This window comes from Trachymyrmex cornetzi, unplaced genomic scaffold, assembly GCF_001594075.2.
Source record: "Trachymyrmex cornetzi isolate Tcor2-1 unplaced genomic scaffold, Tcor1.1 scaffold83, whole genome shotgun sequence".
In the NCBI taxonomy this organism is placed as follows: Eukaryota; Metazoa; Arthropoda; class Insecta; order Hymenoptera; family Formicidae; genus Trachymyrmex; species Trachymyrmex cornetzi.
Window position 1 is genome coordinate 4,003,585 of NW_017300169.1, and position 25,264 is coordinate 4,028,848.

General features: G+C 33.7%; 1 protein-coding gene across 4 annotated transcripts in view; it reads left to right on the forward strand.

Moving 5' to 3' along the window:
* The first annotated feature begins 683 nt into the window (after window positions 1–683).
* Window positions 684–25,264, forward strand: part of LOC108768877 (flocculation protein FLO11) — a 77,330-nt gene continuing 52,749 nt past the window's right edge. For all 4 annotated transcript variants that reach the window (XM_018519531.1, XM_018519533.1, XM_018519534.1 and 1 more), the window contains exon 1: window positions 684–1,766. The gene's annotated coding sequence lies outside the window, so the exon portion shown is untranslated. The remainder of the gene's footprint in view (window positions 1,767–25,264) is intronic.

A 25,264-nucleotide genomic window follows, 5' to 3' on the forward strand; every position in this document is an offset into this window, starting at 1 on the left:
AAGAATAATTTTGCTGAAGTATCTGAAAAAACTAAATACAGATGTGTGTGAAAATAATTTTATTGAACTATTATAATAAGAGAGAGTATGAAGGAACTCAAACATGATGAGCAATGCTTCAAAAAACATTTTAACAACCACTTTCAAACGTTCTAATTATTTTGATAGTCTAATAAAATTATTTTCTGTATTTCTAGATTTGTATTTAGATAAATGTTTAGATATTTCAGGAAAATCGTTCTCAATCGGTCGGAATGATGGAAGCAAAGCAGGTGTTCGGGATATCGTCACTGGTAAAAAATAATTAAAGATATGAAATGAACAGTAAGCGTGCAGAGAAAATTAATAAAACAATTATTCTCAGAAAAAAGGATTGAAAAAATAAAAACAACAGGAGAGGAAGATCTGGTGAGTGAAATAAAATTTGCTTAATCTCGAATAACATTCACCAGCAAAGCTGAAAAGAAAGTAGAATAAAAGCAAAGTGAATCAAACTAAACATGAAGTAAAATAAAACGTTCAAAAGTGAAAATATAAAATTCATGTATTGCAAATTAACACTCTTTTGCGAGTAAAAAAATCTTCTAAAAATGATTTTTTTTCTGATTTTTTTATCGGGAAATTTAGTTTTTCTTTTAAGAAATAGAGAATTGTACACGCGCAATTCCCAAAAATTACCAATTTATCCGATAGATTTGGCTTTAAGCAAGATAGTGGTACCGGAACGACAGAAGGCTGGGATGAACGAAAGAGAAAGAGAAAGAGGGGATTTCTCGTGCTAACAGAAGGGATAAGAAACCCATGCACGTACTCTTACCAGCGGTACGACGACTTCAGTCTGACGATCACTTCCACGGAGTGAAGTTGACCAAGTCCGACGATAACCCGGGATCGTCTATCGGTTCGAGCACACAGTGACTAGTATCCTGACGTGTGATCGGTGCAAAAAAAAAAAAGAAAAAAGATTCGACTGTGTGCTCCGAAATTTTAGCGCGATAAAAACGTTCCTTTAGGTCATACAATAATTTATAATAAAATTCGGAAGAAATTAAATCAAGACGCGAGTGATCAGGCCGCTTGGCGATGTAAGAATCACGTATAAAAAATTTATAAAGATATCCTATTGTTAAACAATTGCTACAATAAAAAGCAAAGAGGAAATAAATTTTCCTCTTTACTATCAAAATCGTTAACTATTTGTACGCGAAGGCAAGCCGGAGAGCTGATCCTTCCGGCATTTTATCGCCGCGATAATTTACATAATAACTGAATTTACGTAGTAGAATTTACTTTCCGCGTAGAATTTTTCGCGCGGCAAAAACGTGCGTTTTCACGACGACCGAGCGATTCGCGACTGTTTGCGACTTCGCCGTGAGGAAGCCGCCAACGTTGCGGCGCGAAGTGCGTGGTGTGCAGCCGGCGGGAGAAAGTGCCAGTTTCGCTGTGCGTCGTTCATCGATTTTTCGGTGGATATTATCCACGGTGACGGCGGTGGAATCGATGATCGATCGTCATCGGCGTCCCGCCTGACGATGAGAGACTCGCGTCTTCTCAGGACAGCATGACTCTCGGCGCGTGCGACCGTCCGCGTGCGTTAACATGCGCGAAGACACGCGTGCCCGCGGGTACCGCTAGATCCTCCTGAAGTGATATTTAACGCCTGGCTTAGAGAAAAAGAGAGACCCACTGGCAAGGATCGTCGAAAGTGAGAGAGATCGAGGACCTGATCGCGAGGATAACCGTTGGCCGGCAGACGCGAGCTACAGGTTGGCCATCTCTCGCATTTCTTATCTACGGCACTCTTCCAAGATAATGAATTATAAATATATCGAGAGGGAAAAGTCGGTGGATTTAACAAAATGCGGTCCAACCGGTTCTCTTATTCGACTCGATAATTTACGAGACTCCGAAATTATCATAGGATCTTTCGACCGGTCGCCTTCTGAAAGTTTTCGTTTACCAGCAGGTGTTTCGCGAATTATTTTCGGTGCAATTAGATAGACAAATAGCACGTCTAATTTTGGAAGGATTAAAAGAAGAAGAAGTGAAAGTTCCGCGAGAATTAAGAGGAAGTAAGAAAATCGAATCGTTTTGTTCGCGACTACGAGTTCGATCGCTTGTCAATCAAGCTGGAACTGGCAACTAACTTTTTCTTCTTCTTTTTTTTTTTTACCTTTCTTGGGGATTTATATTTTTAGTTAAGTGTCGCGGGCCGATATTACGTAATAACGGGTTGCATATGCAACATTATGCGCGACCAGTGCACCGCCTATATGCGTAAACTCATTTCAACCAGTTTCTCCGATATTTTTGCCCGATTCGAAAGATACTGGCTTTCACTATACAAATATATGCTTGCATATAAAGGTCTCCTAGTCGTATACCTTCAATTGACATCCCATTTTCTTTCCGCTTATTCACTCTTCGTTTGCTCTATTTGTTCCGTACACGCAAAATAATTTCGGTTTTTTGTTACTCTCTATATACTCAATTTTTTAAAGTAATTTCACTACGCTAATTATTAATTTAATCGTTTATGCTTTTATTAAATAATAGGCGTAATACATTGATGCATTATATCAATCTTATACACGGAAGAATTTTTGCTTGAGTGTCTAAAAATTTAGCTAATTTTGTTAGACTATCAAAATAATTACGTAGCAATTTCAAGCATGATGAACAATGCTGCAAAAAGTTTTGACATTTTGACAATCAATTTGAGCGTCTTACATAATTATTATGATAGTCCAACAAAAAATTGTTTTCAGATCTGTGTCTGGCTAAATTTTTGGACACTCGAGCAAAAAATTATTCTTTCCGTGTATAAAATTGATGTAATGCGTCAATGTATTACGCCTATTATTTAATAAACGATTTAACGATTAAATTAACAATTAGCGTAGTGAAATTATTTAAAAAAATTGAATATAGAGATTAAAAAAAAAACCGGAGCCATTTTGCGAAACCATTTTTAGATACTTGAACAAAACCATCCTTTCCGTAATATGTAATGTAGATATATTATATATGTATATACGCTGTAAAAAATAAAATGTTAATTTTAACTTAAAGACGTTTAGTGGACTTTTTGAGACATGCAAAAATGTTAAAATTAACATTTTATTTTTTACAGTGTATATGAAGTATATAATTGCTTAGAAGAGAAATTCCACCGATAAATCTGATAGGATTCTTATTCCTGTGTAACACAATGATATCTTTCCAGAAACAAAAGCACAATAGCAACAATTTTAATTATTATTTCATTATACGTCAAAACTACCATTTGAAGCAGATATTAGAATTAATTACCACTTGATTTCAATACACTTTCTCGTGGAAAGTCAACAGCGCAGAATTAAACCTTAATCAATATTCGACAAGCAAGAATGCAACGAGAATAATGTATACTCCGCGAACGATAATCGCTGCGTAATTGCCGCGCAGCGACGAGTCGAGTCGGTCTAAGACGCCTCTGAAAAAAGGCCGAACGATTAAAGAAAGTTGCAAATTAACGTGCCATTGTATGGCGCGCCGTGTTCTCGGTACTCACGGCGCGCCAATTTTCCGCAGTAGAAACGCCCGTCTTTTTCCAGCGCAGAGCGAGGAAATCGACTGCCGCGAGAAACTCGCCGCGGCGTGTCATTTGTTGCTGCAATTACTGTAGGAATAGGTGGATGATAACACGTAGCGATCCGTTGCGAACTCACGTTCCGCGGAGTTTTCGCTCGGCCCGATTAAAAAACGGACCGATGATCGCCGTCGATGCCGTCTATGTTTGCAACATCGTGAACACTTGTCTTTGGTGAAAACGCACGGCCGCAGTCGACTGCGTTTCAAACCGGAATTAATAACGATTATAAATGAAGCAAATTTAGATTTGATATACGTATACATATATTAAGAATATGTCCTTCTTACAAGATATTTCTAAGATATTATCTCTACAAATTAATTATCGTTTTTCTCTCTAAATGTTATCGCTCTCACTTTAACATAACTTAGTACCTGGATATCTTAAATTATCATGTCTTAATTAACATAATCGTGGGCTGATCGGTGCGATTTTTTACTTTCAATCTTTGATTTCTGCAATTTCTTTTCGTTGTGCGATAAAAATATCTGCGGTTTTAGAGTCGATTTTTGCAGATTTTAGATAATACGAAATGTCAAGTGTGCGCGCGCGCGAGTCAAAACCGTATAAAGAATTATCCAATCGTCATTTTGTAATAATTTCAACCAATTGCATCGATAAATTGTTGATAAGAATTTATGTTAAAGACGCGAACTCATTCTGACTACACAGAGAAAAATTTTCGATATTTATAATAGCGTGTTATTTATAATTATATGATATTTATTATAATTAAATGTTATTATAATTGTGCTTATTACTGCTGTAATATAATATTAGTAATAATAATATGTACACTTCTATTAGCAAAGAAATGTATATATAATAGTTAGCGACGGATAATGATTATAAATATAATAATTTTTATAAACAATAATTGCAATTACTATAAATTATAGTTAAATATCTTACCATATAAATAGTAATTTTGATCAGTTTTAATAATAACTATAATAGTCAATGCCAGTTATATGTACTGATAGAACTATAGTTAATATTACTATTATTATAGCAGTAATAATCATAATTATAGTAACATGTAACTACAGTCACAAATGTCAAAAACCTTTCTCTCAGTGTATACTTATAAAAAATGTAAGGAACATCACAAAGATCACTTCCTCGTTCTGCGCTCGATTCACTTAGCCTTGTTTGTCGAATCGTTGATTGAATCCGGCGTTTCCCGAGGCGTCGCGGGAAACTCTCTCGCTTTCATTCGCACACGTGCTACGCATTACGGCCTTACAGAAGACACGCTCCGCACGCCACATCTGCAATTTCTACTTCTACCGCGAGAGATCCCGCGATAGAATTTTTAACAGAGAAAATCTCTTCTCTGCGCAACCGTGCGTGTAATTTCAGCCATTGAATTCTGAGAAGGGAAATTATTTATTATATTCGTATATCGATCTAAAAGTGTAATGCAGCCTTGAATTTTTTCATAAAAAGTAAAAGAATAAAATAAACAATGATAGGAATCTCAACTATACACGGAATCATCTGTATAATGTAGATCTGTAATTCGGTTAATTGAAAGAATAAGTTAAATAATATATAAGCGTGTTGTATTTGAAGTATAATTGCGATTGAGAGGAACATGCGAGACTATTATTTCGCGTTAATATCACTTTCTTTCCTACTTTTGTCAAGTTAACCGATCGATTGATTCCTACAACAGATTCCAAATTTTAGCGTTTTACTGGATATCCTGTCGTGGATAGATATCTCGCAATTTAGGTCGAAAAGATATATTAGATACGAAGATATCTAGAGGTACGCGGTTTCTCATCGTAATCCACTTGTCGGTCGCGATAATTGCTAGAAAGCAAGGAGCGAGAATCATCGCCTAGACCTTTTTGTTCATTCCTCTCGGACTGACCAGAAGTGTCAAGGACGAAAGATTGTTATTCTTTTATTTTCATTAGTGAGTTTTCCATCCTGTCGAGTATCATTTTGACTACAGTGAAACAAAGTAGCAAGTTTGTGCGCCTCGATGTAGTCGACTGAGCGGTGATTTATAATAGATAACAATTTTTCACTATTAAAAGTCCCAGAAAACGAGCTTCACGCGTAAAAATAAACATTTTTGAGAAATGCTATCACGTTTTTTGTAAAATTGCTTATCTGAAAATGAAAGCCGGCCAGCCACGCGTTGCAACTATCGCCGCTCGACGATTATTTTAAACGCAACGGCTGACCACCTTCAGTATCTACTTGTCCGGCCGATACTTTAATTCGCTCTATTTCCAACGAGATATTTAACCCTTTGAACCGTGGCCGATTAACTTCCATTTTTTTTTGTAATGACGCGAGGAATTTACATTAAAAAATATAAAGTTTCTTTTGCAAAATTCAAAAAATTGTAATTTTGAATTTTTGAAGCCGCAAAATTTGTTCAATTTCTCTTGTCTCCTTCAGATTTTCTTTTTTTTTTTAACAGAAATACGATACTTATTCAATCTTAGCTAAGTTCTTCGTCTTAAATAACGATTTCGAGATGCTGATATTATATGTATCATTTCATTGGAATTTTAAGTCCACCTGAGATCAGACTTAAAAATTACTTTAAGTATAAGATCGGACACAAACATCAAAGATAATCGATCAGTACTTTAATGAATGCATTTTTGCGTGAAGTTCGGCTTACGCAATACTCGTATAAAATACGCCCAAAGTTCATGTCGGATCAGAAGGACAGTACGAGACAATAATCGTGAATCCGATTAAGATATACTAAAAAAAGAATGGTAAACAATATTAAGCCGCCCCAGTTTTATAATTTCATATGCGAAATGCATTTAGCACTTGAAGAGTGCGTTTAATGCATTGCATAGAAGTGCCACGTTAAAGCCAAATAAACATTAATTTTATCGCTGAAAGAATAGACTAAATTACTTAATCTCGTAGATATAAATTCATCTAGATAAATTAATTCTCAACTGGCACAAGAACGAAAATCGGAGGGAAATAGAATGGAGTTCAGAATGAAATAGAATACATTGATGATGTTTATTTCAACTTGCTTGCAATACAAGCCACGGAAAAAAGATAAAAATATATAAAACTAAGGAACGATTGTACGTAGTACACTTAGAAAATATTTTCCCTCTTGATCGATCTCTTTCTCGTTAAAGGTCCATTTTTTTTTATCATAAAAACTTGACTGTTCCTTGCACCTTTTTAATTTTTCTTTCTTCGTTTCTCTTCTCTTTCCCTTCTTCTTGATCCTTGTTTCTCTGTCGCCCCAGGTGCACAATCGATAACTCCTTAACGATAATCGACACCGCGTTGCGCAAGAGTGCCTTTAAGACACGACCCACGCGCGAAATGCATTGTTAAACCTTTACCGAGTGTGTCATGTTACGGAAGGAGTGTAAATCGTTGGGCGCGAATAGGCGTTTGCTCTGATTTTTCTCCCAGATCGCCACTGTCATTCTATCTCTTATCGCGCTATTCGCATGTATATGTACATGAAGTGGATATGTACTGCGTGTTACCAAAACCCACGCAGTTTTACATTATTTTTATAACTTTTGTTCTATTGATAACTTTCTTATTGTTATTATTGCGTATGCACTGAAAAAAAATTAAATTTTAATAAATATTTCTTTGAATAGTTCTAAATAAACATTTCCTAAATGTGTAAACATGTATTTATTTGACACAGAAATCGTTAATTTGATTCGACTATCATTTTTTTATTAAGTAATTATTTATTTTTTATGAGTAAATATTTATTTATTGTAAGTAAATGTTTACTTAGTACTATTAAAAATATTATTAAAGTTTAGTAAATTTTTGTTCAGTGCACAGGATGTAATTTTGTGAAATATGTTTAATAATTTTGACTTTTTAATTATATCTTATATAATTAAAAATTAAAAAACCTTAAATTGTATCAACGTATCAAGATATTTACGCTATTAAATTAAGACAAGCTTGATCGAGAGTTACATTTTTATATATATCTTGAGATTGAATCTTTAATCAATTGGCTTAGCAAATATAAGATAAAGGATAAGGAATGAGTCCCTTGAGGGTTAAATAACTCTACTAAGTTAAACGTGTATACCCTGAACGTTCTCACTGAATTTCGAAAGTCCTTTGGTTCCGCGTGATCGATTGACGTGATCGAATCTGATAGACATAAATGGACTATTGATGCTGGAGACAACTACGTGAACACGTCCACGCTTTCATCATGAATTTAGCTTTCTTAAGTGCTGCTGATCCATTGTATTATTATGTTCGCTTCTTAAATATAATGTAAGTCTATACGTATATATTTATCTCTGTATAGTATACTTGTCAAATCAAAGTTTTATACTCTGAGTTAGAAATACTCAAGTAAAAAATTAGCTACTGTTTAGACAACTTTTGATTGCTGGTTCGCCATGATATTCATGGATATCTTTATCTTATGGATAATCTATCTTGCTCTACCTTAAAAACCGTTCTAAATATGACAGATGTGGTGGCCAATCTTTTATCTTAATTTCTACTCTCAGTAGAATCAGTTCAAATCATAAACATCCCTTCAGCCTTTTAGCCGCATCGTTGAAATTTTAAGTGCAAATACTTTCAATACGTTGTATAATTACAGTATTATGAAGTGGTACTTATAATTTTGTATCCAAAATATATCTATAAATTTTAAAAGCTAAATCTTTACAAATGAGAGAAACGAATGAGAGAATTATAAACAAATGTTATCACTTCGCTTTGAGATCGGCGAAAGAAAGTGTAAATGAAAAAGTGTTCAACTTTCGTTTAATGATCACGAAATATTCGGTGCTCGTGAAATCTCCTCTACGTCGACGATTCGCGATGGCGGTAAATCGCAAGGGATAACATAATGAGGATAACGAGGTAGCGAGGTTGGGCAAAACGACGGGGCTGACTTACTCTTTCTTTTTTCACTTTCACGGCCGATTGCGACCTGCGAATGGTCGCGTGGGATGACTTTCGTATTATCGGATAATGCCCGGTCGTTTTCGCCGATGGATGCCGAACGACGTCGATGAGAGCCAGATGGATCTGATTAACGTTAATAATCGCGGGATGTAAACAGAACCGATGAAAGCGAAAACGGTGCTATTATGGCTTTGTTATAATAGCGCCGTTGCTTCATTATAGTAGCGACAGCTCAATTACCGAACGACACGTTAGACGCTACTGAATGACGACGAAGATTTATGAAATCCTTACCATCGCGACTTAAGACGTGTTTTTTTCTCTCTCTATCTTTTTCTCTTCAATTGGATTCTCTTTGGAGAGAAACGATGATTATTTAGACACACATCAGAGTCGATTTATCGAATACAAAAGGCAGTCGTCCGCCTTTTATTGCCGTATTATTGCCGTTATAATGTAATTACCGTCATTAGTGAATTTACATAATGCGACGTCTTCATCCGTTCTACTTTGTTCATCCCACGTTGTTTATGGCCCGCTGGCGGATTATCCGGGCGGCTATTACCGTGAATATTTCTACCAGGGGGGCCTGCGCGTGCCCTCATTATGAGTTCGTTCCGCCGCCGATTTCTCAATGATATAATCGGATAATGGCGAAGGAGTAGGACTTAACGGCTATGTTAAGTCCGGCGAGCGGGGCGCTTCAAGCACGTCCGGGGCGCGAAGGAAAGAAAAGGAAGAAAAAGAAAAATGCAAATTAATATGCACGAGCGACTCGCTTACCGCTTACGCGACTCGCGCGGCGTAGGTGTAATGACGTAATAATAGAACTCGCGGAGCGAAGTCGCGACAGCGACCCTTTCGCCGGAACCGCCATGGTCGAAGGGCGTTCACATTCTATCAATTCTATGGGAGATGAAGGTCACCTGTTGCACGTTTATCTATTAAAAATTCTGCAGAAACTGCGGGACCAAAATCTTAGTCGCGTTTAATGCAGTTTAAGTTATGTGACTTTTGAGCGCATAATTTTAAACAATAATAGTTTTTAAATAATAATTCTTGACATTACGCATATCTTCACGGATCATTTGCTCTTTTATTACGAAGATTGCTGAAAATATTACACCATCTATAAACCTTGGTACCACAGTAATCACCATTATTAACTTGGCAGTGGGACAGATATCCCTTTCTCTCTCTTTTGTGGTTTTAAAGGTTGAGAGAGAGAGAGAAAGAGAAAGAGAGAGACGTATATTTTATATCGAAACTCTGACCTTCCTCTTACTAGCCGTAGAATGAAACTGCTGATTCCTAGTTTCAAGTAGCGCGATTAGGAGCTGGACAAGTCTTTCCCGAAGGAGGGCCGGTGTTCTATTTCTCTTTCTCTCGCTGTCTTTTTCTACCTTTCCGTTTTTCCTTTTTCCTCCTTCATCTTTCCCCTTTCCTTTCTCGCTTATTTTGCCGCCTACGGTGTTTCTGCTCGCGGTGTTATCCGGTCGTCTTTATTTACTGACATTGCGTCCTCGAATTAGCCACACGATTATGTACATAAATCCATTTAGCCCTTTGCACTCTTCCTTCTCCTGCCCCATTATCACTTTCCTTTGTTTTCACTCTGTCTTCCGTTTGTTGCAATTTTCTCGCGCGAGCTTCCGACTTTTCATTGAAGTTGTAATGTTATTTTTTTACGAGAGTACCGTAAATGGCAGCTGAAATCATTTGAGAGGATTGACGATTATTTCGAAAAATAGTTTATTCCAGTAGATGTTTATGATGTAATATTGCAGACATACGTCTAACTTACATTTACATAGATTCGTAATATATTTACCTAGATTAATGCAAAAAATATTGTTTTTCGATCAAGTTTGTACATACAGAAAAACATTTCTTTACATTTAATATTTCTATTATTTAGCTTACATTTATTTCGCTAAAATGTAATTTTAAATGATACCTACATTATTTTATTGAATATAAATTTTTTTATTTTGTTACGCGCTAAATTATATTATTTGGCAGAAAAAAACATATTTGTAATATTTTTTTACGAAGTAATATTTTCTTTGATTACATTTAATATTACTCAATAAAATAAAATATTTCTTTGCATAAACGAATTTAGAGAGTGTAATGTGTGGGATTTAGGATTACGAATACTGAAGCATAAAATGAATACTATTTCAAGAGTAGCTAATTCGCTAAAGTTGAGCTGATCTATGAATAATATGCAGCAAGATAAATAAGGCGGAGTTGTATTTCTTGTACGTAAGAATAATGAATGAATGAAATAAAAGGCTCGCAGCATCATGAAATCTTTTAGAGCCATATTGCAGAAAAACGCAAATAGTAAGATGAAGCCCCGTAAGCGAATCGGCCAACCACAATATAGAAATGACAGAAGCAGCAAATAAGCGTTTTTGATTGATCTCCTAAAAGATTTCATAGTGTTGTATCTTTTACTCTATTTCGTATAATTTCACTTATGAGAAATACAGCTCCGCCGCTCCATCTCGTAGATTAGCGACTTTAGTGAATTTACTATTTATATGATTTTTTATGTTACAGTTCATTTTTTTACATGTACATCTTCACGTAATTTTTATTAACATACTGTTATTTGATTTGTAACATTATCATTAATAAAATACGTATAATGTTCGGAGTATATTAATATTCCATATCTTTTATTCGAATCAGACGGATAGTTAGAATGGCAGCATCAATCGGCCAATTTGGTTCAGTATGATAACCGTAGAACTTCACAAAATTGTGACAACAAAGGGTTAAACTTTTGCAACACAGGATAGAAAAGAACGTAAAAGAATTGTATTTGTATTTGTTGTACAATCTTTCAAACAAATCTTTACTACATAAGAATTTTTAATAGAAAAAATTTTTCCATATTGTATTAAAGCCTTGAAAGTTTTAAAAGTTACATTCAATAAAAATTGAGGTTTTAATTTATAACTTATTGTTCTATTCTTTAGGTATATATATTTAATGATACACATATTTCTTTTCCTCTATCACTGATATGCGATTAGTTATGAAAGCAATTCTATTAATAACGAATTATTTAACATAGTAAAACGTACTTCTAATAATAAATATTTGAAGCCTATTTATCAGAGTTAACAATTTTGAAAGATTTTAAGACATCTTTAAAAATTTATAAAAAATGAAAAGAAGGAATAATTATAAATGTTCCAGAATAGTGCAGATTATGGAAAACTACGTAATTCTAAAATTTTATATCTACTGCAGTTCTAAACAATGTAAAAAAAATGTGACTAAATTAAAATAAAGTTTTGTTCATTCCAAAAATTTTATCAAATTATTATAATATTATTAATTAATAATATTATTACATTCAAAATTTTATCAAGTTATAACATAAGATATTGATTAATATATATCTGTTATATTTATAATCTTTTATTTTACAACTCTTGCAAAAAGATAGTCGACATTACTGGTTCAGTGAGCGCAATGAGCTTCAAGCTGTTAAATCGGAAATAATGTCCTATCTCTCTCCAATTTGTTATAACTATTTTACATGCTAGGCAAATACTGGCAACTTATAATCCTAATTTATATTAGTAAAGCGAATATAATACTGTATATAGCATCAGATATGTATGGATAATACAATTTAATACTTAATCTATCTTGAGATTCTAGGTCGTGGAAGCGCAAGACTTTGAAGAAGTCTGAAGAGATTGAGCGAAATTGGGTGTTTTCCATTTGATGACACAAGTCGACACAAATGTCGTTCTATCTTTGTCACTTTCTGAGTGCCAAGAAGGATAGAACAACGCTTTGTAATTAAATCGTTGAGCCATCATCAACTTCCACTACCCAACAAACCCATGGTGGCATTCGGGTAATTCCAATCGCAAGATGTTGAAGAGACATAAATCCCAGATAACAACTTCCCTGACTAGTATCAGACTATCAGACCTCTCATGAGATCCGAAATAACAGTCTGCGATATATTCTTATAACTAAGTTACAATGAATATAAGTGCTATCGAGAAGCGAACTCATATTCTTAATTTCATTTTTTCCGAAAATCGGTGCTGTTAAACTTAATAATAAATTCTTACCATCAATAACATAAACGTTTTAAAACTCTAAAGAAAGAAAAAAGCCTAGATATAAATATAAATTCCAAATATAATATGTATATAATATAACTTTTTGTAATTATTACTTAAAGTAATATACAGTGTAACACATGATAGCCGCCAAGCGGCCGATAGTCTAATTAAAATGCTTAGTTTATGTGTGTAGCTACGGATCTTATATCTATAACACTTATCCTTAATCATATTTGTGTCACGAGAAACCGCATTTGGAGTTTAAAGTTAATCACGTGTATTTTTATGGTGCACACACAATCTAACTTCTCGTGAATTATGCTTTTAAGTGAACATTAGCGTGTAGAAAAGAAAGAGAAACCGAATCATTTGAACATTGCACATGCGAAAGAGGCGAGGAAGTCTCGGAAGTGATTAAAAAATATCCAAAATATATTAGAAGTAATTTTACGAAATTTTGTTTTGACATTTGTAACTAAAGTTATAACAAAATTTTATTAAAATTACAAAATTTTTTGACCTTTTTTTAAAGATTTTTCCTGTACTTTCAAATAAAAACGTTAATTTTAATGAGAAAAATAATAGTATGAAAAAATTTTTTAGTTTTAAACAAGTAAATGAGAAATTATATCTTCTTTCAAAAATTCTCAAAAATACTCTAGTAATATAGGGGGAAGTCGCCTACATCGTACCTCTTAACATTTAAATATAATTATAACAAAAACACTGAAGAGAGATCAGAATATTTTTGTATTTATATCAAACTATTGTTCATTAGTAATAAAACAAAAGAAACGTAAAATTATTGTTAAAATATCATATTAAAAAAAAAGTAACTTTCAGTACGATTTGGAGTTGTTAAATTGTACCACTGAGATCTTAAATCATACGTTTATATAAAAACAAAATTATTAGTTTTTACAAAAAAAAGATCTAAATTTTCTTAAAATCCAACAAATAACATCAGCAATTAATAATTTTTAGTAAGTTGTCTTTAAAAACCTCAATATAAACATATTTTTTCTCATACAAATGTCAAAATATAGTAATTATAAAGTATCAGTGCAGTTACTCAATCTTAACACGTCATTTTGTCTTAAATATAGTACAATATAAAGACCAGCGACAAGTTTTATCAAACATCCTGAATTTTGACAAATTTGTCAACAGCAACATAATACACAAATATATTGCTAATTTGATGCTATATTTAAAAAAAGTTTATATAATTCTAGAGTATATATACACCTCGATATACACTAAACTTCAATTACACGCCCTGTGCTGATTACAACTTATGTAAATCGTATGAAAACTTAGATCAGACACCGAACAAAACCAATTTTGAATGTTAATCGTAAATAAACGGCTCGAAGATAAAAACAAAAATGACGATACTTAAACCATGTCACTAGCGTTACATCTATGCTGTCATCTTTTAAAAAAATGTTTATTTCGTTTAGAAAATATAATGAAGGTACGACCTAACCGTCTACAGCAGTGTGAATTATGATACTGTTCAGATATCAATGCGAAGTCAATTTCTCACCACTTACAATTAGTATATTTACGTTTACATTTCGCAATATTTTTTTTCTTTCTTTGAAATAATCTCTCATTTTACAGAATGTAATTTACATAATATTAACACAATCATAATGTTAAAACAGGATTGCCGCTAAACTGGAAATCAGGGAAATGTTAGAGAAATTGAAAACGGTTAAAAAAATGAAACAAAATTCTCAGAATTTTGCAAAATTTTCTGGAAAATAAAAATTCTTAATTTTAAGGAAGTTTAATATGCATACATTTATGTAGTTTTGGAATAGTACCAACTTAACAATTAAATGCAAACAATGTCAACATTAATAATTTAATTGCTATATTAAATTCTCTCAATTAAATACTTGACGGTTTCTATAAATTAAGATGAAAAAACAAAAAATTTCAAAATATTATTGAAAGTATCAGAAAATTTATGAATTTTGTTTAAAAATTAAGTAAAAATCATGGAATTTTATGATAAGGAATTTGTGATAAAATCCATTTTTAAAAAATTCTTGAATAATTTTCTTTTTGAACCACCTGTGAATGGGACGATTAAATCTCCGTAAAAATGATGAAGTAAGCCGACGAGATTATATAGCTTTACGGGATCATTGTACGTTTTAATCGGCTGTCACCTTGTCAATTAAGGGCGTATTACACGACCTTTCGACATTTTCTGCAGCTTGTTCATGAATGCGGTCTCGGGACGATTGAGACGTCTTTTGCAATCGACTGGTCCCGAGGCTATCGCGCTGATGTATTAAGATGCGTTACACGCGCGTGTTTTGCACCTCTGCGGAGGGGGATGTCACGCTGTTTATCACCGCATTGTGTCGCGGTAAAGATCCTTTGCTTCAAAGCAGCGGGAACGTTTCAACACGAGTGGTTCATTCAGCGGGCGAATGACACGGCTCGTTACGATCGCGCGAAAGCCGCAAAAAGAGCAAAATACAATCGGTTAACCGGACGGTGAACGTTTAGAGAGAATGTCCGCTGCCCGGACTTACGTGTAATGTAATGTGCGCCGATTGTATATCGGTACACGTCGATATATTAACGGTGCTCTACTGCAGCATAACGCTGGAGAACTGATCCAATCGGTCAACCGTGAAATGCAAACGATCCTTCGCGTGGCGCCACGATACTTGAAATTTTCTGTGAGATAGTCGCGTTGAACTTCACGATAACGAGAAAAATGAATTATTTTAAAAGATAATCGTGACACACAAAGTTTAATAGATTTTAAAGATATTCTGCCAAAACACCGTAAAATATCTAAAAAAATAAAAATATCGACTATTGAGGTCACTATTTTTCATAAATTGAATCAGTCTTTTCTTCATAACGATGTGCATTTTCGAAGCAAAGAGAAAAAATTTAAATTCTATGAAAATAAAATTTACTTAAAGTTAATTACTGCACTTTGACTGCGGCATGAATTTTTATAATTGATCCCCTGCGCGCGCAACGCTATTATTTATACCTACGCGGAAAGAACAGTTTTATCTGCATCATTGATGTAGTTTATTAGATTGCGAAAGTAGAACAAAAATCATCGAGTCAAAAAAGAAAAGTCAACAATTCTTGCGCGAATGTATTATTCGTGAATGGCGCGAATTAAAAGCAGTGATTGAGTCTTCGGCGTTTTTTCACGGATCCATCCATGCTGCAAACTCATTCGCGAACTAAAATTGATTTATGGATTCGTGGACAGATCACGTCTCAGTGCGGAAATTTTCTCAAGTAGCACCGATAACGCGACTGCGTATCCTGTTAACCTTTAAGTAAGTAGGCGGCCACAGCATCCTATACTGAGAGAAAAATGTTTAGCACTTGTAACTATAATTACATTTTACTATAATTATGATTATTATTGCTATAATAATAATAACAGCAACTATGTAAATAGTTTTAGCAACAAATGTATATAGTTGACAACCTAAAATGACTATAATTATAGTTATTATAACCTTAAAATAGTTGAAATTACTATAAAAATGATTCAAGTAACTATAATTTTATAATTATATTTTGGGACATATTTTTTATAGTTGTCCCAAAATATAACTATAAAATTATAGTCACTTGAATCATTTTTATGGTAATTTCAACTATTTTATGATTATAATAACTATAATTGTATTCATTTTAGGTTGCCAACTATATATTTGTTGTTAGAACTATGTACGTAGTTACTGTTATTATTATTATAGCAGTAATAATCATAATTATAATTATAGTTACAAATACAAAAGATTTTTCTCTCAGTATACATATAGTTATTTTAAAAACCTTGTTCTGAAAAAGGAAAATAAAAAGTATTTCCCGGAAATCTTCAAATTCTTACAAAAATCTTAAAATTTTTACATTCTTCTATTTCATAAGAATATGTAATTAATGTAAATTTATACATATACTATTAAAAAATGTAATTATAAAAATAAAATTTTTTGGGATATTCTGAACCGCCTATTTACTCAAAAAGTTAAATGCGATTATTAGTAACGCGTTGAAACCGGGCAGGTGTCCGCGGAAAAGAAAGCGGCGGTGTTTTTACCGAGGTATGAGGTCGAAATTATTATTCCCGTTTAGTCGCATCGATCTCATCGCTTTTCGGAGCACGGTGATTTATCGCACGGTCTACCAACGCGCCGCCGCTCATTATTCTACCACGCTGACGAGCCGATCGTCCGGATAATTGGGTCTTTACGTAAGGTGATCGGTAGGAAAGTTCTGTATTAATCTGTGGAGGCGGAAGACGCGCGTGGCGAGTATTCCACCGATGATGCAGCACGGTTTTGATGATCGGATGGTTCGAATACTTAATGCCGCAAATATTCCACAATAAAATTAACGTGGGAACAATCGATAAATTAATCCCGATGGAATAGATGATAGATGAAAGAATGAAAAGATTTTTAATAAAAAGAAAAAAGGATGATCCTGATCGGATTATTATTTCAATTAAATATGTTCCCATACAACGTAGAAGTTTGCACCCTGAAAAAGAATTTGCTAAATCTTAATACATATTTCTTTGAATAGTACAAATAAATATTTACTTACTAAATAAATATTTACTCAATAAAAAAATGATAGTTTAATCAATGATTTCTGTATCAAAAATAAATATATGTTTATATGTAGTAAATATAAACGTATATTTATTTTCGATACAGTTAAAACGTAAATTAATTCACATCATTTAATTTTAAACTTATTTGTTCTGTATAAAATATAAAAATATGAAATATGTTTACTCCTTTTTAAGTTAGACATTTAAATGCGAATATTCCGTGTCAGAAAGAATGCTTTTAAACAATTGCCCGGTTTGCACATAGTTTCTTAAAGAAATTAAATTAAGCTTGAAATTGGTCTCGGTTATCTCGTCGGAAATTCGTAACTTCCTGCTGATACAGGAAAGGGGTGAAACAGAGATCCAGATCGTCAGCAACGACCGATCGACACGCGAACCTCCGATCAATTTCCGGCCTATCTGAAACGCGGAAACTGTAACGTAATTGGAGATCGATCCCACGTAACGTCGAGACGCGTAATCGCCCGAGTGAATTAACCGCGTAAGAAGACAATGTAATCTTTTTCATCTGAACGTTGTGTTCCGGAACAGCTTAATTCAAATGTGTGTTTAGATCAATAGATTCTTATTTTATACAAACGTCTAACTGACTACGAGCCTGATAGATTAAAACACTTGATATTAAAATATTTTACTTTATAAATTTTCTAAAATTTTTTGAGAAAAAAAAATATATATTTAATTTAATTACAAAAATATTTTTAAATGTGTACTTTATATTTTATAATATACGGTTTTTAAAAATTGCATTGCAATGTACGATTAATGCTTTGACTATACAGAATTAGAAATTTTTTTCTTTTTTTCTTCTTTTGTAAAAAGAAAAGTTACATCTTCCTAACTGCTCAATTCTCAGATTCAAAAATTTGCTTGTATGGCCTCGATTCTACTGTTTCTTTCGCACAAATATTTACTTCTATAAATTTGAATCCCTGCATAGACTTGATTCCAAAAGTTCGCATCTACAGTTCGCGGCTTGAAATTTTCCTTGTATCTTCTCGGCGAGGAATCGACGTCGCACGAGTTATTTCGATACGTGGAGCTTCGAGAGGAAAGAAACGGGCGGCTTCGTGACTCGCCACGAAAGGGAATAAAGCCGCGCGACCGCACGATCGGATCGCCGAGGATTCGCCGTGGATCGGTTTAGAAAGTTAAGGATGCGCTCACGAGGCATCCTCTCGCTCTCTCATTCGGCTCGCGCACGAACGGCGCCGTTCAGCTCTGTCAGACTCTGTCTTAATTCCGAGCTGTCACGGCCAGAATAAATCCTACGATAGAATCGCAAAAGAGGGTATACACATTGTTTCGCGACGCTGCGTTTATGTAATCGCAGAATTATCGTCATTATCATTCGCGTTTCGATCTTCGTCGGTGAAATATTGGCCGACCGACTCGCGCGTCGACTCGCAATCGAAGTTCGATAATGAGGATGCTCCGAGCTCTATAATGTAATAATGGAAATGACATGTGATGGAAGGATCCATCGATCTACAACAATTGCCTTGTCGATTTGAACGCGGATTAACGTATGAATTCTTTATAGAAAATTATTTACACAAATATGTTCATATACATATAGAATAAACATATTGAATATGTATTAACATAAATATATAATTAAATTATTAAATAGATAATATATAATGTGCAATATATAATAATTAAATACGTAATAAAAGTCTATATTTAATTATATTAATTATATGTTTAATTAAAAGTCTCATATTTAATTAAATCTGTTTATACATTTTCTAATAGAATCTTTTAATTCTTGGATTCTAATTTCTTCCTTGTTAATTTATCTTAATAGAAATGTCTAATAAAAGTGTTCTGTTATGCACAATTAAACATGTGATATATGAGACCTGAATACCAGGATAAGTATTTTAAACGATACGCAGAACTGTTACAAAATACGAGATTTAATATAGGATTATTAGGATTTTCGAAATTTAAACAGTCAATACTATAATTAACAGTTCTTTTGCTCCAGCTCGCCCTTATATTTATTTATTATTACAAATTTATTTTATTATTTATAACATTCAAAAATCTATAATTCCTTTTTTATTAAGGATTTAATAGTAAAATTATACATTTTTAACTATGTTATAATAATATATATTCAATTAAAAGTCTTTTATATTTGATTAACAATAAGTCTTAAATTTTCTAACAGGAGCTTTTTTAATCTTCTTCTTGCATTTTATTGTCTTCCTTGTTAATTTATTTTTATAAGAATTTATCTCGATAAGAATGGCTAAAAGCCTCATCTGTTATGGATATTAAAATATGCGCTACCTGTACTTATTGATACGATAGTTAATAAAAGATAATGAATAATCGCACCAACAATTATTAACTATTTCATGATTATTAATATATCTTTAAAGATTAGAGATTTTATATATATATTTTGATAATATATAATAACGTATACTCCAATTATCTGAACATGTAAAACGAAGAAGATAAATTTGCAACATAAAAATTCGTTTGTCATAAATATAATATATCAGTGAAATCTATATCTCTCTCAATCTAGAAAGTTTACCAGATTCGACTGTAAAGAAGTGACGCATGTTTACAGTATGCTATCTAATAATTAGAGATTAAAAAGAAAGTATCGCTTGAACGGTTCCACACATACACACATGCATCTTCGGAGCTCGATATTTCTACGAGCTCCTCGTTACGCCGAGAAATCGATGAGAAGTAATTTATTCTGATTCCGTGGCATCCGAGCGGTTTCGTTTTTCAATATCGAGATGCACGGATTACGCGAGAACATTAAATCTCTCTCAAAGATAACGGTGTACGAATATGGCGGCGAATGACGACGAAAATACATAACTAATGCAAAGATCAATCATACGACGTGATATGATTTATAATTGCACTATAAATTATAAATTATCGTTGCTTCCGGCGTTGTTTCTCTTTTCTCGTGCACATTTATTTCCTCGTAAAATGTTCGTGATTCTTGTCGCAAATCGACAAACTTATCGCGTTTCGTTTTACAGCGCAAAAATATTTAGACTAAATGCACGACCTTGAGTTCCTTACTTTCGGAAGGAAAAGTGGAATCTGCGATGTTAATGTATGCGCAACGCGTCTCCGATGCGGACGATTTCGAATTCGCTTTCTTTCGCGTAAAATTAGAGCCGACGCGACGAATCGAGGACTATTAATTTGAAACGAGAAAACGGGCGGCTTCCTGGTTTCTCGGTATTCAACTAACGCCAAAAGTCGCTTGCTCTCAGTGCAATGAAACTGCATATTTCATCTATCATCTCAAACTAATCATCGTCCAAGATATATGTACTCTGTACATGAAATATAAATTACATCTAAGATTGCAATTATATATATCGTAACGATTATCATAAAAATATCGAATAAAAAAGTATTTCTCGATTTCGCTGTTAAGTAACAGCGTAATATCGAGATCATAGAGATAATAGGTATAAAACTGTACGTTCCCTACCTTAACTAATCTTAACATCTATGTTCGTTAAATGTAACGTTGAAGCGTATCAATGATTGCGTTCCACAGAAAAAGCAGTTTTTGTTGTAAAATTTTTTAATACGATTAATTTATATATTTAGATCCAGTGAGAGGAATAAGAGCAAGACCAATCATATTAAAAAATTTTACAAAAGCGTCAAAGCTGTTCTTCTGCTGAACGTAATCTGGGGGTAACCACTTAATGTAATCGTGGGACAGAATCCTCGAAATCATTATAAAATTTATATAAAATCTCTATGTATAATCCGATAATTATATATGCAACCACGAGAAATCATTGTATAATATTAAATAAAATCGTATATTTTACCAAATTACTTCATAGGAGTGAAAAAAATTATTTCTAATCAGATGAAATCATGTAATCTGTGGGACAATATTTCAGCTAGTGGTTACCTCCTTGACATAGTCAGTACCTCTCTTAAATTCGTTTTGGGTAGAGAACATAATAGAAACTTAGACAATTAGCTTATATTATATGTTCTAAGAAAATTTCAATAAAATTATTTTCAGAGTTGTATCTATTTTAATTTTTAAATATTTATCAAGATTGTTTTTTCCGCGTCCGCATTAAAGCTATCTCTTTCTTTCTAAACAGTGACAGCTTAATTAAAATGCGCAGCCTATGGGTGTGATCCACTTAACGCTGCAAACACTTCGTTGACCAATCAGAAGAAAGAATTTTACGAATTGACCAATCAAAGCATTTGCAGCGTGAAGTGAATCGCACCCTGAATCTATTATGTTTACGGTTGAAATTTATTTACGATTTTGTGATTATTCTTTTTGCGGGCAATGCGAGATTGAGAATCCACCAATCGATCGCGAGATTCGGTTGAGGGTGCGGCTACCGATAAAACACATCATGCGTGCATCGTGCGACACAAGATCGAAGGGGGAAAGTCGTTCGCCGTGGAAACAAGCCACGGCCAAGCCGATGTGCCGGTTTTACGTAAGGTGAAAATCGTCTCTTAGGAGCGCCGTCCACGAGAGACGCGAGGAAAGTGCACCGAAACGAGCGGAGACGCCTTGCGAATCACACACGTAAACAACACGCTTGTCGAACGAATAATACACCTTACGAAGATAAATATGCTTTTTACGAGCAATACATTTACACGTAAATGTCGCTGTGATCTCCGTTACTGGAAATAAAAGACAACGGAGAAGGAACGCGTTTATATCGCGCGGATTATTTGGACGTGCAGTAAAAACGAAAAGACGCCGATTTACTGCACTCGCAGAAACTTACGTGTAATTAAAGGGTTTTCACGCTGACAGAGAATCTATAAATATCTTCGAAAATCGCACTCGGTATTATTGAAATTGTCAATCAGCGTACATTTATGACCGCGGCGTTTCTCTCTCGACGCTCGTTACATTGATTTACAATGCATTCCAGTGACAGGTGGCCCAAGCATCGCATTTATGGAGATCCTAAAATCGTCTGTTTTACTCAATTATTTTTCAAATAAGTATTTAGAAAACTGTCTTTATATAACATATTTAAAAGTCCTTTTTCATAATCAAGGCATAAACAATAATACCATATAGTCCAAACCGATCGATTTTATGCTAAAAATGAAAAATATTGAAAAATTTCAGTTTTATTATCGATTTCTGACGTCGCCACGTAATAATATTTATTTTATATACCATGTTTTTTATACTTTATATGTATGTATAAAATAATCTTAGTTTGGACTATTAGACTAGGAATTACATAAACAATGTTGAATTCTTAGAATTAGGCTTAGGCTCGATTGTAGCAACGTTACTTTGACTTTAAGTGAGGCTTAAAACTCTCTCTCTCTCTCTCTCTCTCTCTCTCTCTCTCTCTCTCTAAAGAAAGACAGTTTTAATCCTCGCTTAACGTTAAAATAACGTTGGTGCAATCGGGTCTTAAATATCTAATAAAAGATTAATTAATTAGAAAATTTGTACATATGTGTGTATGCGTGCGATATTGATGCAGTAATGTGTCAATGACATAAATCGTTGTGTAAGGTCCGGTTGCACCAACGTTACTTTAACTTTAACACTGAGAAAAATGATCTGATTGGATTAAACAGTAATTCTGGTGGAAAATGGACGAATCAGAATTTTCTAGTTATGTCTATTAGAATTCTAGTTAAGATAACTAGAATTCTGATTAATATAATTATTCTGGTAAAAATAAGAATTCTAGTAGATTTTACTAGAAATATAGTATCAACCAGAATTTCGGTTATCTCAACTAGAATTCTAATAAATTTAACTAGAGAGAGAGAGAGAGAGAGAGAGAAATTTCTGATTCGTCCATTTTCAACCAGAAAATTTTTTCAGTGAAGCGAAGCTTAAAACTCTTTCTGTCTCTGTCTCTCTTTCACTTTAAAACGAGACAGAGAGAGTTTTAAGCTTTGCTTATATGCTGGTATTTCAAATTTTTGCCTAGAGCGTAGATGCTTGGGAGCAAAGCGCCAAACGATAGAATTAAAACTTTCGTTGACGTTTTATGTGTGGTCATCCAAGCACCTTTATAATAAATTTTTGTTTGACAGGTCTTCATAATTGAGCAAAATACATATTTTGTACTTCAGGATGAAGTGGTACAGGGTGCTCAAAATGTGCGCCAGTAGTCTGAACCTTTTGCCATTTGCACTAGCTCCCGGCGGACAGTATTCGTGTTTCGGTTCTTCATCTGTTGAGCACAAATGGTAATAAGTGGCCATAATACTTTTCCTCATATTCTCAACACTGTTCACATTTCTTCAAATAGTTAAGCCATAGTAGGAAGTGGATTTTTTTTATAAGTGTATCAGTCAATTTTTCTTTTCCGCCAAATTTTTATGTGTTTTCTTAGCATTTCGAAGTCGAGCTCCCATTTATTTTTCGACATGCTCTACACACTCATTTTTGATTACCTGGAAATTATCAGCGTAGGGATTAGCATTTATAATAGCATTGAACGTTTTAGAGTCTCCATCTCCAATGTAATTTCCGTATTGTACCCCGAATTTCTCGACGGATCTTTGAAACATTTCTGTCGTTGCACTTATTTCCATTTTCCCCACGGAACCCCGTGATTTATAGTACATTCTTCTTCATGATCTGCATAACATTCGCAATATTCTTGAGTAAAATGCTTATTCTTCCAAAAAGTACAATCTTGACAATAGCTACTTTTAACTATTAAATCAATTATTTTTCCAGAGTAATACCCTATTAGAGTCGTTACGCCATACAGAGACTCGAAACTGCGCTTTTTCCATGAACTATCACCAGACATCTTCAAATTACAAATTGACTTTCCTTGTTCTTCATTTTTCTTTTTCTCTTGTTTATAGCTTTCTTTGTGCAAAGATTAAATACTGTTTTTGTAGCAGTGTACATATGTTCTATAATGCTGTTGTACGAACTTCCAGCTAATCCGTCGCAATTATCTATGAGGCCTGTTTTACAATAGAGTCGTAAGCGGTAAACCGTAAGAAATTAACCAATCATATTCGATTATTCTTCTCACACTTAACTGTGTCTGGCCAATTTCTTACGGCTTACGACTTGCGACCCTATTGTAGAACAGGCATTAGATTACAGAATAAATTAATCTCTTCCTTGCCAAGACCTAAGAGACGCATAACAAATACGATCCATTCACTTCGTATCCATTAATATCGATCAACGGTCCGGAATGTATATCTCGGCGATCACAGCGGCACAACATCACAAGCTAATAATTAATTGAATCCGAGGTCTCGATTTCCAGCCTCCTTAAACTTCACTTTTTGTTTACACTCAGAACAAATTACGAGATCTGAGAGAACCGTGAATATAATAAAAAATTCAATCAATCTGTAAACGTGCAAATGACATTATCACTGCTGGTGCAACAGAGTTTTCTTGCACTTGTACTTGTTCCAACTGTTTCTTCTTGCTTATTCATGAATTGATTGTCATAGAAACGTCTTTTATCCCGTAGTTTCGGTGCTCGTGAAGGTATTTCTTTACTTCCTTTAGGATATGATTGCATTTTAAATTATCAAAAATGATCCGTACACACCGAATTCTGAGACTAAACTGACTGCAACTGGCTTGAAACGTTGAAACGCTCGTTTGTAAAGAAAATGAAAATATTCTTCCTGTTATGTATAAATATCTTTTCACTCAAATGCTACACTTATACTCTTGCCGGAACATCTGCTCAAACTAGAATAAGGGTTCAAAGAAAAAGAGGGGATTACAAAGAATAGGTCTCCCTAGGACAGAGATGGGCATGTATTTGAAATACTTTTATTTGAAAAACACTATTGGTAAGACAATGATATTTTGTATTTTGTGTTTGTTCAGAGTACATGAAAATATTTTGTATTTTGTATTTCATAGGAGCATATAAAAGTATTTTGTATTTTATATTTTAGTATTAATGACAAAAGATTATGAAAGTATTTTGTATTTTGTAT